The 15715-nt window shown below is 42.7% G+C and overlaps 1 long non-coding RNA gene and 1 other non-coding gene across 2 annotated transcripts; one reads left to right on the forward strand and one right to left on the reverse strand.

Annotated features, from left to right (window-relative positions):
- Positions 1-160: 160 nt before the first annotated feature.
- LOC129868998 (uncharacterized) lies at positions 161-4263 on the reverse strand. The gene is made up of 3 exons (XR_008761843.1): positions 3985-4263; positions 510-572; positions 161-421 (listed from the first exon to the last, which is right to left on the reverse strand). It is a non-coding gene; the product is annotated as an uncharacterized LOC129868998 (long non-coding RNA).
- A 219-nt stretch (positions 4264-4482) lies between these two features.
- Positions 4483-4554, forward strand: trnac-gca (transfer RNA cysteine (anticodon GCA)). Its single transcript has one exon. It is a non-coding gene; the product is annotated as a tRNA-Cys (tRNA).
- Positions 4555-15715: the final 11161 nt, after the last annotated feature.

The raw sequence follows: 15715 nt of genomic DNA on the forward strand, positions 1-15715 counted from the left end.
CTATGAAAAGCCAACTGACATTTACTCCTGAGGTACTGATCTTTTGCCCCCTCTACAACCACTGTGATTATTATTTGACCCAGCTGGTCATTTATGAAGAACAATCTGGCCTTAATGGCCATGTACTCATAATCTCCACCCGGCACAGCCAGAAGAGGACTGGCCACCCCTCAGAGCCTGGCTCCTCTTTAGGTTTCTTCCTAGGTTCCTGCCTTTCTAAGGGGTTTTTCCTAGCCACCGTGCTTCTGCATTGCTTTCTGTTTGGGGTTTTAGGCTGGGTTTCTGTATAGCACTTGGTGACATCTGTTGATGTAAAAAGGGCTTGGTAACTAAATTTGATTGAAAATAAATTTTATTTGAATCTCACATCCCAACTTGTACTGCATCATGAGATGTGGCTCTCCCATCAATTCACATTGGGCTGCAAGAAAACACACATGACCACGACGTTAGTTACACACCCATCCTTTTGTAAAACAGCTGAATGATACCCGTATTCAAATACTCACCATTAAGAATGTCCTCAAACCCAAAGCTCTCATTCATCCCTCTGAATGTGTCAAGAGCAAGTGCTGAATCAGAGAATAAGATAAAAGCAGAATAACTACACAGTAAATGGGAAAGACAGATATTACCACATGCCCGTGTAGTCCATTTCAGTGAGTGAAGAATGATTTTACCTGTCGTATTGCCCTGTACTCCATTTTTAGTTTAAGAGGGGCATGGGGGCCCTGAATGTACCTGAGAGTTGGACAAATTCTTCTTGTCCTGGTTTAGCTGGAACTGTATTTTTTTAAATTAATGTATAATCAGGTTTATGCACACTTCATTTGATCAGGAGGTATAATGTCCACAGAAGACATTAGACGCAATTTTATGGATGTGCAGTTATTCATGCGTATCTCTTGGAGCTACAGTGCCTTCAGAAATTATTCACACCCCTTGACTTTTTCCACATTTTGTTGTGTTACAGCCTGAATTTAAAATGGATTACATTTAGATTTTTTGGGTCACTGGCCTACACACAATACCCCATAATGTCAAAGTGCAATTATGTACAATTTGTACAAATGAATTAAAAGTGAAAAGCTGAAATATCTTCAATCAATAAGTATTCAAACCCTTTGTTATGGCCTAAATAAGTTCAGGAGTAAACATTGGCTTAACAAGTCACAGAAGTTGCATGGACTCACTGTTTGTGCAGTACTAGTGTTTAACATGATTTTTGAATGACTACCTCATCTCTGTACCCCACACACATAATTATCTGTAAGGTCCCTCAGTCGAGCAGTGAATTTCAAACACAGATTCAACCACAAAGACCTGGGTTTTCCAATGCCTCGCAAAGAAGGGCAACTATTGGTAGATGGGTACAATTTTTCAAAAGCAGACATTGAAAACAGTGGTGGTCAGTGCCATTTATTTTTTTCATGAGCATGGCCTTGTTTCTATTACAGCATATTGGATGACTGTCATTCATATTTAATTCACCCAGTTTAATGTAACAGCGATAGGTTTAGGCTACTACATGATACTCTAATTTTCCCTATACACATCATGAGGTTGCTAACACCTAGCCTAGGAATGACAGTTTACAACGTAGGTCCACGCAGGTCGAGAGACAAATTTGAGGTGACAATACCACCTTGCACACTCTTGCCTGCATCTAGCTGATTTAGTGTGTAATCATTAGTCCAGCAGTTGCAAACGAGAGTTTCTATTGGACACATTCAGGTATGTTTATCCTCGTTTTCTTCCGTTTGCTTGCGTTTAAGAAACGTTTTTCAACATAATCGGCAGAATGAATACACCCCTGATCATGCGCAAACGCAGTTCACTTTCATAACAGCCACGTTGTATCCCTTCTCTCATCTATGTGCTCTCCTCTCACCTTGGCATGGTACAACTTTTCTGAGTTGCTTAATTTCTATCAAAAAGCTTGTGTGATGCTTCATAAAACGAATAATAAAAACTCCATTAAACAATATGTTGTCCATGAGCATATAATTGCAGTGACACATGGACAGACAATACTGCCTTGCACACTCTTGCCTGCATCTTCGGATGGGGCCACAGTGTCTCCTGACCGCTCCTGTCTCAGCCTCCAGTATTTATGCTGCAGTAGTTTGTGTCGGGGGGCTAGGGTCAGTTGGTTATACCTGGAGTACTTCTCCTGTCTTATCCAGTGTCCTGTGTGAATTTAAGTATGCTTTCTCTAATTCTCTCGTTCTCTCTTTCTTTCTCTCTCTGAGAACCTGAGCCCTAGGACCATACGTCAGGACTACCGGGCATGACGACTCCCTGCTGTCCCCAGTCCACCTGGCCTTGCTGCTATTCCAGTTTCAACTGTTCTGCCTGCGGTTACGGAACCCCTACCTGTCCCAGACCTGCTGTTTTCAACTCTTAATGATCGGCTATGAAAAGCCAACAGATTTATTCCTGATTATTATTTGACCATGCTTGTCATTTATGAACATTTTGAAAATCTTGGCTCTCTCTAATTTTCTCCTTCTCTCTTTCTTTCTCTCGGAGGACCTGAGCCCTGGGACCATACGTCGGGACTGCCGGGCGTGGTGGCTCCTTGCTGTCCCCAGTCCGCCTGGCCTTGCTGCTGTTCCGGTTTCAGCTGTTCTGCCTGCGATTATGGAACCGCCACCTGTCCCAGACCTGTTGTTTTTCAACTCTTAATGATCGGCTATGAAAAGCCAACTGAAAATTATCCATGATTATTATTTGACCATGCTTGTCACTTATGAACATTTTTGAACATCTTGGCATAGTTCTGTTATAATTTCCACCCGGCACAGCCAGAAGAGGACTGGCCACCCCTCATAGCCTGGTTCCTCTCTAGGTTTCTTCCTGGGTTTTGGCCTTTCTAGGGAGTTTTTCCTTGCCACCGTGCTTCTTCACCTGCATTCTAGCTGTTTGGGGTTTTAGGCTGGGTCTCTGTACAGCACTTCGAGATATTAGCTGATGTACGAAGGGCTATATAAAATAAACTTGATTGATCTAGCTGATATAGGGTGTAATCATTAGTCCTTTTTCGACTCTACCGAAAAAACAGTTGCAAACGAGAGTTTCTATTGGACAAATTCAGGTATGTTTATCCTCGTTTTGTTCCATTTGCTTGCGTTTAAGAAACGTTTTTATAACATAATTGGCGGAATGAATACACCCCTGATCACGTGCAAACGCAGTTCACTTTCATAGCATAGTTGTTACATGTGGTCTGCCATTTTGAGGACGATCAGCTGTCCGTCCTGTAGTGCTGTCTTAGGTGTCACACAGTACGGACATTGCAATTTATTGCCCTGGCCACATCTGCAGTCGTCATGCCTCCTTGCAGCATGCCTAAGGCACGTTCACGCAGATGAGCAGGGACCCTGGGTGTCTTTCTTTTGGTGTTTTTCAGTCAGTAGAAAGGCCTCTTTAGTGTCCTAAGTTTTCATAACTGTGAACTTAATTGCCTATGTCTGTAAGCTGTTAGTGTCTTAACAACCGTTCCACATGTGCATGTTCATTAATTGTTCATGGTTCATTGAACAAGCATGGGAAACAGTGTTTAAACCCTTTACAATGAAGATCTGTGAAGTTATTTGGATTTTTACAAATTATCTTTGAAAGACACGGTCCTGAAAAAGGGACGTTTCTTTTTTTGTTGAGTTTATGTATGCATGTATGTATGTATCAATGCATGCATGCATGGACCTATCCCATTTAAATAGGTGATAACATATAGCTTGCTGGCTGTAAGCCCCCTTGTGTTCTCGAGAGCTAGTATGGACCAAACAAAGCTCGCTTGTGTTAGCTGCTAACGTTAGATGTGTAACATTTAATTAACCTTTATTTAACTAGGCAAGTCAGTTAATTAACAACACATTCTTATTTACAATGACGGCCTACCCCGGCCAACGCTGGGCCAATTGTGCGACGCCATGGGACTGACTCCCAATCACGGCCGGAGGTTATTAACAGTTAACTTACCTAGATAGCTAACTGCAACATTGTCGTTGACCTCTCAATATGTTACGTTTTTTGTATAGTAATATGCTATATGGCACTGGGTTCGAATAATTGTAAATAACAAAGCTAGCAAACTACTCGAAATACGCACCATGATTTCCACTAGTTACCACAGCCGCAAAATTGACCATATTGTAAAAAGGCTGCTGTCTATTCATTTAATAGCGCTGGTTGGCTAACGTTACAGTACTTCCGGTCATGGTGCCAAGGCTCTGCGTCGCTAGCTATAACCAAAATGTGTCATCTATCTGTGCTACCAGCTTCCTGCTAGATAGCTACTTGGTTTATTGTTTGTCTCTTAACTGTAGCTATTGACTACAGCCAAAACCAGAGTATGTTGTCTAGGAAATCAAGCAGTCGAAAGTGAAGTCAATATTACGATACAATCAAAAGATTGTCGTTGCTGAACTGTGACGCACGTAGCTATATATGCTAAAACATTCCCTAGAATGAATAGAAGGGGGTATAGCTCAGTGGTAGAGCATTTGACTGCAGATCAAGAGGTCCCCGGTTCAAATCCGGGTGCCCCCTCTTTTTTGTTTTCTGGCACGTGTGAATTTGAGCCCTAGTTATTGACGTTTCTGGTCGTCCATGGATGTTTCAATAAAAAAAATTCACAACAGTACGGTCGAATGAAAATAGGTCGTTTAATTGCACAATCATTGTGGCTTTAGAAGAGTCCAAAAAGCAACCAATCTATATGGCAACAACACATTTATAATATTGTAGCCATCCAATATATATGTTTTAAGTTATGGTAGTGAATAACAAAAACAAAGGACATGATCATCTTGGTCAATAAAAGGTTAACACAACAACAACAACAATATTTTATACAAATGTAATAATGGTGACCATCAATGATCATACAATTACACAAAATGCAGTATGAAATATCACTCAGGACAGTGAAAACAGATGCTTCTGCATAATGGTCTTGTCAATAAAACGGTCATATTCCAGGCCCAGTAAAGTGAGCTGTGACAAGGTCTGTCTGGCTCAAACCACATTTTATATTTGATCGTCCATACGAGTGTTGGTACATCCACTTAGCAATCCTGGTCACACAGTACTTCTTCCTTGCATTTAATCTCCATCAACAAGCAAGCAGAAGTCCAAGGCACTTTTTGTACTGAAATAGCTAGTGTCTCTTCCCTTTCTTTTGACAATGTTGATCAGAGTTCATCCTTCTCCAGGCTGGAATCATCTCTTTGAGGCTCTTGCTGACAGCTGCAAAGGGCACTCTGGTCAGATGGCTGGGGAACCAGCTTCATGTCTGGATGCAGTGTGGGCTGGTTGGTCTGACGCTCAGAGTACATCTGTTATGGAAGAAGACAACTTTCCTAGCTGCGTTTCTTTTTCTCATACACAGTACAGTATCTGAGTTGACACTGCAGTAAAATTATCAATGATAATAATAGTACCTTAATTTATCTGAGCTGATTTAGCATTGGCATGCATAGCAAATAAAGACAATTACTCGTAGAACACTGTAATAGTAACAGTACAATCTGTTAGGTTGTACGAGCTGTCGTACAATCGTCTGGCCTGCTTTAGCTATCGCTTGTGCTTCATCATCATTCCCCTGCAGGGGAAAATAAAGAAATCCATATCTTAATCAAATATCCACAAAAACTTGGCTAGATCCTATTCATTACAACATGCATTTGCATTTCAAGTATCCCAAAATGTACATGGTAGCAAATACATATTGATTCAAACATTGGCACTCTTTCTCTTTCATACCGTTGCCCACTCAATCTTTTGGATGAGGTCAGAGACTCCTCTTCACGGGGATGTAGTGGGTGCCTGGCTTCAGGTGGGTGTAGAAATGCTTGTAATTTGATTAATTCTTCTTCAGCACCAGGTTGTTCCCCAGCATCAGCTAAGGGAACCTGTAAGGAGCCACTGTGCCATTAACATTCACCGGATACTTAAACTGTAAATGGGAAAGGGCTGTATATTACGCCACGGTGTGAAAGTTTAGAATTCACTTTTATTTTATTGTGGCTACCAATTTTTGCTGGCTTTGGGTGGAATGTTCAGAATGTTCCCCCACCTTGAAGAAGTCAAAGAATCCAACAAAATATGCTTTGCCCAGATCCTTCTCCCTTTCCCTGAAAAAGAACCAGCCAGTTATTCTGGCGTCTCACAGCTCTGGGTTTTTTCTTGGACAGAGTGACCAGGTGTAGGCGCTTTTCACGACTGTCCCTGCCATAGAATAAGGCTTGTTCTGTTTTGTTGGACCAAGGGGGACCTAGAGGCCAAGAAAACGGAGTAATGTGCATGTGAGTAATGAGGTGTAAGTAAGCAGAATTAGCTCAAGAGAGAATGTAAGAAGTAATGTGTCTTACCTGTGTTGCCCTGGACTGACAGCAGGTCATTGGAAATGCCCCTCAGGGTCTCCAGGGTGGAGTGAGTGTTGTCATAGGTGGGGAGGATGATGTCTCGGGCGTCTGTGGAACCACACCAGAAGATGATTGGAACAGCCCCAGGAATGTCATCTGCTTCCTTGTCTCCATTGGCCAGTCTCCCACATTGATGTAAAATTCCATATCAGGAAACCTCACCTCATATTGAAAATATGTTATTATGTGAATTTCTGGTGAGGGGCAAATAAGTACCATCGGACAGTTAAGAAAGGACCATGATCATACTTATTAATGAAAGGACAGAGACCAGCACACACAAACTCACCTATAACTAATAGTGCACACCGTTTTACCTTACTGCATAGTGAGAGGAACATTTCATCAGAGAACTAGTTAAATAAAGGTTACATTTTTTATTTTATTTGAAAAAATGATCTTGATGTCAATGTATTTTCCCAGGGAGCAGCGGTACACCTGATTGTCGATTACAGCATAGTGAATGAGACATCCTCTGTTGGAGAACCGACGGGGAACCTCCTGTAGGAGGCGCTGCAGGGCAATGAAGGGGAAGGCACTGAAGTCTGAACAAATAGTGAAATTACAATCGAAATTACTGATGGCCTCTTAACTATTTACTCGCCCCCCCCCCCCCCCCCCCCTTATGCCATGGTTTGTACATCTCAATTGTCAGTAAAAAAACACATTTGTTTAAGCAAATCAGCCATATCAGCTATGTTTTTTTTTAAAGGCAGTAAAAGTGGCTGAATTAGGGTTGCCAACTTTCTCACTACCAAATAAGGGACAAAAGGTGGCGTGCCAGTGCACGGTCACACGGCGGTGTGGGTATGGTGTTATGGGAATTAATAAACAGTGTATATTCATAGTCTTATTATTATTAGAAAGGAACCCTCGCCTCTGTCCAGGGGAAGGTGGATGTGGACATGCTGCTTCTGAACGAGTCTTTACCTGCATGTAAAGTGAGATCAAAAGTAGTTAAATCACCTCGATTATAGGAACAAGAACATAACCGTAGGGACAATTGGAGTAATGTTCAGGCCGCAAATATTCGTCTCTATAGGGGAATAAAGGGGTGCCCAATCGTATACATTGTTTAAGACGTTAAGAGTTACATTTTGTGCATCAATAAAACATAGGCTACAGCAACAAAAACATGTAGTTTATTTGATGACAAACTCCCCATTGTATGAGATCTCAATTGATCTTGGGGTGAAATGCCTTCAAAGGGTTGGGTTACTAAACAGTTTCCCCAAAAATAACTTTAGTAAGGGACTGACCAGCAGATGAAGGAATGAAATTCCTGAAATAATTGACATAGACAAAGAGCCTCATCCTCTCCCACTGCCAACCACTGAGCTTCCTCTCACTACAATATATCACCATATTATCAACATGGATTCAATAAATGTACAGATTCATTATTGGTTTTATTAATGTTTTTCAACTATAAATACATAGGCCAATAAGAAATTATTTTCACAAAAACATTAAATATCTGCACAATGTTACTCAAAACGGTCACCCTTTGTTAGAGTATTGACTCTTTCTCCCAATCATCACTACTCAAGTAGTACTCTCCATCTGTAGTTGTATCTGAGTCATACTCCTCAAAGTCTGACAAACTGGAGCTAGTGATGGGCAGTAGTTCCATGGGGCCTTGAATGACTTGCAACTTCTGATCAATGATAAGTGAGTTTAAAATCTCTGTGTGCCAAGTCGATGACTCATTGAACCGTAGAGGCATAGGCAATGTCAGGCTCTTGCTGTCTGTTTTTATTAGACTAATATAGGTTCTCTGAGTGCTAGAGAAAGCTCTGGAAAGGGTCCTGGGTGGGCGATCAAGGTCCCCTGGCCCTCTGATATCCTCCAGACTCCTTAGGTACCTTGTGGCGGCCATATCAGTTCCTGTGGAGATGCGCCTGTTTCTTGATGTTCGGTTTGAGTAAATGTTGGTGACAGAGATGGAGCGGCCATGTTTCAGGCCAAAATCAGTAGTGGTTGGAGAGTTGTTGGAGTATGAGAGCTGTGTGGGTTTAAAACAGGCAGTTCTATTACTATCTGATCTACTGTCCTTACCCATTGAGCTAGAGAAGACATCTTCATTCTTTGTGTTGAGGCTAAATTGACTGGTTCTAGAACTTCCAGAGTCCTTATGGGATTGACTACCAAAATAGGGTGAATGTGGAGGATTTGTTCTACTTAATTCTTCTTTTGACAGCGATGGGTTTCCATTTTTCTCAGTTGATATTGTGTTCCTCTCTTTATCATGAATATCTAACTGTGCATTCTTGGATGCTAATTTAACTGTGGATATTGTCAGCCCATTGCAGCCTCTGTTTTGTTGTCTTAGATGACCTGCCTCATTACTTTGAAGGTCAATGGGTTTCAGCACTTCTTTGACCTCTGGAGACCTCTTCCCTGTCCGTCTATTCTCACTGATGACATTAGCTCCCTCAAGTGTTGATGGCACCGTTTTCCCCTTTCTACCAAACAACACACTCTTTTCCTCAATGCGTTTGCTACTGAATATCAGTCTGAGGCGATTCAGTATCTGATCTACTTTCCGGTTGCTTCTGTAACCAGTGGGATCTTTTTCAGTCCTATCAGAGATAAGAGTTGCGTCCTGAGCAGGCAGGCCCAAGCTATTCTTTCTAATCTGAGATGCAAACAAATCCTTTTTTGAAGTCTGACATTTAAATCCACTGATATTATGTATTTCACTATCAATAATCTCTGAACCAGTCACTTTTATTTTTTCCCCTATCATCAACTGTTTTGTGTCTGCTGGGGCACTGTGTGTACCACCATAGGATCTGGTGAGATCAGTCATATGATCTGGTGAAACTGGGGGGCTGTGAAGATGTGACTGAAGCTCGTGAGAGGCCCTGGAGCTGAGGCTGGAGAGAGAATGAGTCTTAACTGCCAGACTGGGACCTGTGTCATATACACCTGAATAATATGCATGGTGCTTGAACATTCTTTGGTTATTAGATTGAACGGAGGCATTCGTCTGCAGAATCCTCTGTTGGCTGATGGCTTTTGATAAACCAACCTGGGTTGCTAAGTTATGCTGCTTCGCCAACATGTTGATTCTCTCAGAAGATGACATCCATCTTGTGTTACTGGGTGGCGAGTAGGGGGAGTGATTGTCACCAGCTGTATCCATAGATACAGCCTTGGTTAAATGTCTATCAAGTGACTTGGACCTGTTAGGGTATTTTGGACTCTCAATTGCTGTATCTAAAGTGTTCTTAGACATGGGGAGAGAGTTAAATATCAAAGATGAGCTTAATCTGGTCCTACATCCAAGAGGGTAATGAGACAGTGTAGTACGAGGCAGGATTCTGTTGAGGCTCTGGGGTTGGAAACATTGTAGGTCAGAGGCAGGGAACAAGGTGAGATGACTACTTGAAATGTGCTGTCTCAAGGTGACTGGACTCTCTCGGTGGTCAGAGGTGGAGGGGAGGCCGGAGGGGAGGTTGGAGGGGAGGTCGGAGGAGAGGTTGGAAGGGAGGACGGAGGTGAGGTTGGAGGAGAGGCCGGAGGCTTCAGCCTGGGTCTCTACATAGTGGGAGGTGGGCAGTGTGGTGGAGCTGCTTGGTCTTAGCAAGGAGAACATTCCCGGTGACTCCACACTCCATGGCCTGATCAAGGACAAATGGCGAGCTGGTGTCACGGCCCGACCAGAGGCCTTCTGAAGCTGGCTCCTCTTCAAGTTAGAAGACTGAAGTTTTGGTGGTTGATGTGAGCTGTGAAAGGGAATGTTCGTAACCTCAGGGGAAAGACTCTCCACAGTGTCAGTCCTGGGCAGGGACTGCTCTTGAGGTGCAAGGAAGGGGCAGGAGATGTCAGAGTGGTGGGGGCGGATGGGGCAGCTACATATGTTCCGATTTGGGCTAAAGGGAATAGGCGTTTTCAATTCAGCTGATGGTTGGATGTTTTCTCCTTTCCGAGGGTTAGATGTAGGATCCTCATGCTTCACTGGTGGGTGTCTGGCTGACTGTGGTGCTGACGCTGGTCCAGTCACTCCAGAACTTTCTTGGTCCTCTCTCTGATTCTGACCTATGGCTGACCATTGAAGAGAACAAGATTGGTACATTGACCTTTGACACAGTTGTTCACATTTTTATTAACCATTTATTTGCTAGGAAACCAGCCTCTGAGAGACATAATCTAATTTCTTTACTAAGTATGTGTATACATTGAGTGTACAAAATATTAAGAACACCCCCCCTCAATTTGTCAGGCATGGACTCTACAAGGTGTCGAAAGCGTTCCACAGGGATGCTGGCCCATGTTGACTCCAATGCTTCCCACAGTTCTGTCAAGTTGTCTGGATGTCCTTTGGGTGGTGGACCATTATTGATACACACAGGAAACTGTTGAGCATGAATACCCCAGCAGCATATTGCAGTTCTTGACACAAACTCGTGCGCCTGGCACCTACTACCATACCCCGTTCAAAGGCACTAAAATGTTTTTTTACCCTCTGAATGGCACACATACACAATCCATGTCTCAATTGTCTCAAGGCTTAAAAATCCTTTAACCTGTCGCCTCCCCTTCATCTACACTGATTGAAGTGGATTTAACAAGTGACATCAATAAGGGATCATAGCTTACACCTGGTTTCACCTGGTTAGTCAATGTCATGGAAAGAGCAGGTGTTCTTAATGTTTCGTACACTCAGTGCATATCAAATCAAGGATAACAGAAGTAACCACATCTAAACATATATGGCTCCATTTGTGTGTACATGGCTTACAGAATGCTCAAGTGAACTGTTTAAGTGTCTGTTTCACTCCCCGTCCAAACTAGGAGCCACCATAGCTGCAATCATAACACACAGTTTACTATCTGTCCTTTAGTAAAGAACCAGAGGAGGACGGAAGCCATTACACACCTGTGGAGCTCTCCTGCTTTCCACCTGTTTCCAGTAGATCTGTTCTCCTCTTCCCTGTTTCACCCTCAGGGAAGACAGCAGGTCCAATCACCTGTAAATGAGAGTGAGTGAGTGAGTGAGTGTGAGTGAGTGAGTGAGAGAGACTTTAAGTATGCAAATCATGTCTATTTTTAGACATCACCTGCTATGCTTGGTGCAACATACAATAGAGGGATTTGAATCAATATTTGCATTTAACCTTTGATCCATGAGTTCATCAAAAGCTATTGGCCAATCTCATAATAACTCAACAATAAGTGCAACTCCCAATTAATCAATATTTTGGTTAATCAAATAAATGTGGTTGTGAATGCAAACATGCTATCAAGCTAAATTACATGACAGAGAGATATAGGAGAATAGGTTAGAATATGTTCTCAAGAACTGTCACAAGCCGCTGAGTTTACCCAAGCGTGTGTCATAGGCATGCAAACCTGCTGAGGGTACACCCAAGCTGTTGAAAAGGCTCCCTGAATGGGGTGTGTGAAATACGACAACTTTGATGCAGTGCGGAAAGCAATACTTTACAAGGAGATTATAGGCCCAAAGGTGAGGGGAACACCCAGGCACTGGTTACTACACACCTACTGAGGGCCTTATGCACTAGTCTGTACCTTATTAGACTCCACTGAGTGATCATCAATGGGCTCCTCCGTTGCAGGACCCTCTGTGAGCTCCTTCTCTCTGTGTGCTGCCTCTGTGTGTGCCTCCTCTGTGTGCACCTCCTTGGTGAGCTCCTCCTCTGTGTGCACCTCCTTGGTGAGCTCCTCCTCTGTGTCCATCTCCTCGGTGAGCTCCTCCTCTGTGTGCACCTCCTCGGTGAGCTCCTCCTCTGTGTGCACCTCCTTGGTGAGCTCCTCCTCTGTGTGCACCTCCTTGGTGAGCTCCTCCTCTGTGTGCACCTCCTTGGTGAGCTCCTCCTCTGTGTGCACCTCCTCGGTGAGCTCCTCCTCTGTGTGCACCTCCTTGGTGAGCTCCTCCTCTGTGTGCACCTCCTTGGTGAGCTCCTCCTCTGTGTGCACCTCCTTGGTGAGCTCCTCCTCTGTGTGCACCTCCTTGTTAGGCACCTCTGCAAGCTCACCTATTTGCTCCTCCACATGCTTTGCCTCAGTACTCTTGTCTTCGCAGCTTTGTCCTCCAGGAGAGGGGACGTTGCTAACCCTAGGGGATGGGGATGAGCCTGCATTAGAATATCACTGTACCCTAATTTCATCCTCTGAAGGCTGTTGTAACAGTAATCTGCATGTTTCCACCATGTTTGTAAGTGTACTAGCTACGTATTTGTTACAAAGGCTCACCCATTGTTATGGCTGTTGTTTTTCGCTCCCGGGTCTCTGCTGCCCCTCAGAGGAAGCCTGAGGCTGAACATGGAGCTGAGACGGGCTCGCAGAGTTGTATGTCTTCTGCTACCGTCATCCTTCCCTTTTATTGCTTTACTTCTCACAGTTTGCTGCTCTGTAGAATGACAACGTGTTGAAATATCACTCAGGACAAGCAGCAGTGAGTTGCTAACTATCCTAGCCAAAGATAAAGAGTAGGACTGTATGGGCTTGACTGACTAACCTGACCCTGCAAACCTCATGAGTAGCAGCAATATCTACAGTTAGGTCACCAGTAGTGACCTAGTCATGCTCTCATTGGAGGACTAGCAGATCAGATTCCATCTCTTACATCTTATTAGTCATCACTTGTCCTAAGGGCAATTTCAGGCCATTTCTGGGTCAATGGCTCACCTTACATTTGGCATTTTAGTCATTTAGCAGACACTCTTATCCAGAGCGACTTACAGTTGGTGCATTCATCTAAAGATAGCTAGGTGAGACAACCACATATCACAGTCGTAGTTAGTCCATTTTAACTCATTAAAGTAGTTATTAGCAAAGTCAGCGCTAGTAGTACAAGTGCAGATTTTTTTTTTTTTTTTTTTTGTGGGATTTATTTAAGATATGTTTATTTGAAGAGGTAGGGTTTCAGGGTTACAGTTCATGTTAACAGTTACATGTAATAGACTACCGGTCAAAAGTTTTAGAACACCTACTCATTCAAGGGTTTTTCTTTATTTGTACAATTTTCTACATTGTAGAATAATAGTGAAGATATCAAAGCTATGAAATAACACATATGGAATCATGTAGTAACCAAAAAAGTGTTAAACAAATCAAAATACATTTTATATTTGAGATTCTTCAAATGGCCACCCTTTGCCTTGATGATAGCTTTACACACTCTTGGCATTCTCTCAACCAGCTTCACCTTGAATGCTTTTCCAACACTCTTGAAGAAGTTCCCACATATGCTGAGCACTTGTTGGCTGCTTTTCCTTTACTCTGTGGTCCGACTCATCCAAAACCATCTCAATTTGGTTCAGGTCGGGGGATTGTGGAGACCAGGTCATCTGATGCAGCACTCCCTTACTTTCCTTCTTGGTAAAATAGCCCTTACACAGTCTGGAGGTGTGCTGGGTCATTGTCCTGTTGAAAAACAAATAATAGTCCCACTAAGCCCAAAACCAGATGGCGGTTGGAACCAAAAAAACAAAAAACAAAAATCGCAAATTTGGACTCCAGACTAAATTACAAATTTCCACCGGTCTAATGTCCATTGCTCATGTTTCTTGGCCTAAGCAAGTCTCTTCTTATTATTGGTGTCCTTTAGTAGTGGTTTCTTTGCAGCAATTTGACCAAGAAGGCCTGATTCACACAGTCTCCTCTGAACAGTTGATGTATGGACTTGGTCTTTTACCAAACAGGGCTATCTTCTGAATACCACCCCTACCTTGTCACAACACAGCTGATTGGCTCAAACCCATCAAGAAGGAAAGAAATTCCACGAATTAAGTTTTAAGAAGGCACACCTGTTAATTGAAATGCATTCCAGGTGACTAATTCATGAAGCTGGTTGAGAGAATGCCAAGAGTGTGCAAAGCTGTCATCAAGGCAAAGGGTGGTTATTTGAAGAATCTCAATATAAAATATATTTTGATTTGTTTAATACTTTTTGGGTTACTACATGATTCCATATGTGTTATTTCATAGTTTTGATGTCTTCACTATTATTCTACAATGTAGAAAATAGTAAAAATAAAGAAAAACCCTTGAATGAATAGGTGTTCTAAAACGTTTGACCCGTAGTGTACATAATGGTAATTATTCTCCCTAACATACGTCTAGCCAGTCATAGACAGAGAAAGTTAACAATTAACCATAAGTACATATTTACAGATAATTACAGTATATGGAAAGTCATGTTATGAGACATCTGTTAAGTTATGAGGACACTTTTAACCCTGTAGAGCCAGAGCAGTTCCTGGCATAAGGGACAGGAGCTTCATTGTTGATAATGCAACATATGAAACACAGTGAGCACATTTACATACACACAAATCATTTGATATGAAACTGATTATGGCAGTAGGCCAGTTATAGCATTAGTCATGTAAACAACGTTTATTTTGATTTGCGATTTTCTGCATTTATCAAAGTCCCATCAGGTAGCCTGATTTCAGACGTGTCCATGTAAACAGGATTATTAAGGATTTGTTCTTCTTGCAAAGCATGTGAACGTTGAAATCAAACTATTATACTAATCTGACTATTCCAAATAATCGTGATACTGTACAGGTTTCTGTGCCTCTGGGAATGGAAGTTTTCTCCATCTCAGGTAGGAATACAAGCCTTCTCATTTACTGTGGGGTGTGAGGAAAAGCTTTGTATCCCTTCCCACAGGCAAAGCTGAAACTCTATAGCACTGTGTTCTGCCACCCATGTGCATACACAGGGGTGCAACTTTGGTTTTAGAAGTAGGGGGGGACATAATTATCACACAAAAAATGTTTTTATCCAGTTGGATAAACACTACAAACAGCCTACCCGACCACTTGGAGGCGTCTGCATGGTCCTAAAGCACACTGTTGCCCCGTTTTGAATCACATTCCAATGATAAAATTAGGGGAGGGGGGGCAGAAATGCAATTTCAGAATGTGGGGGGATATCCATATATCAAATAATGAAACACATAGTTTCCATTGAATTTGCACCGTTCCGGTATTATTATGAACCGCTCTCCCCTCAGCAGCCTCCACTGGTGTAGACAGGGTATCTGGTGGTCTGCCCTCACCTATGTTAGTGCTGTGTGGTGCCTGGGATGGGTGGACACTGATCTTGTTAGTCTGCTGGTTTCTCAGGTTCTCCGGCCATCCTAACACAGACTTTCTGTCCCCCTGCTGCTCAAGCAGACGTCTGGTGAGCACACAAGTATAAATGATTAGTCGGACATAAAGTATGTAGCTACACACACACACAGAGAGAAAAACAGACAGAAACCCACGATTCAACCAGCTTGCCTTTTCATCTCAAATCCA

This window comes from Salvelinus fontinalis, chromosome 13 (genome assembly GCF_029448725.1).
Source record: "Salvelinus fontinalis isolate EN_2023a chromosome 13, ASM2944872v1, whole genome shotgun sequence".
Taxonomy (NCBI): domain Eukaryota; kingdom Metazoa; phylum Chordata; class Actinopteri; order Salmoniformes; family Salmonidae; genus Salvelinus; species Salvelinus fontinalis.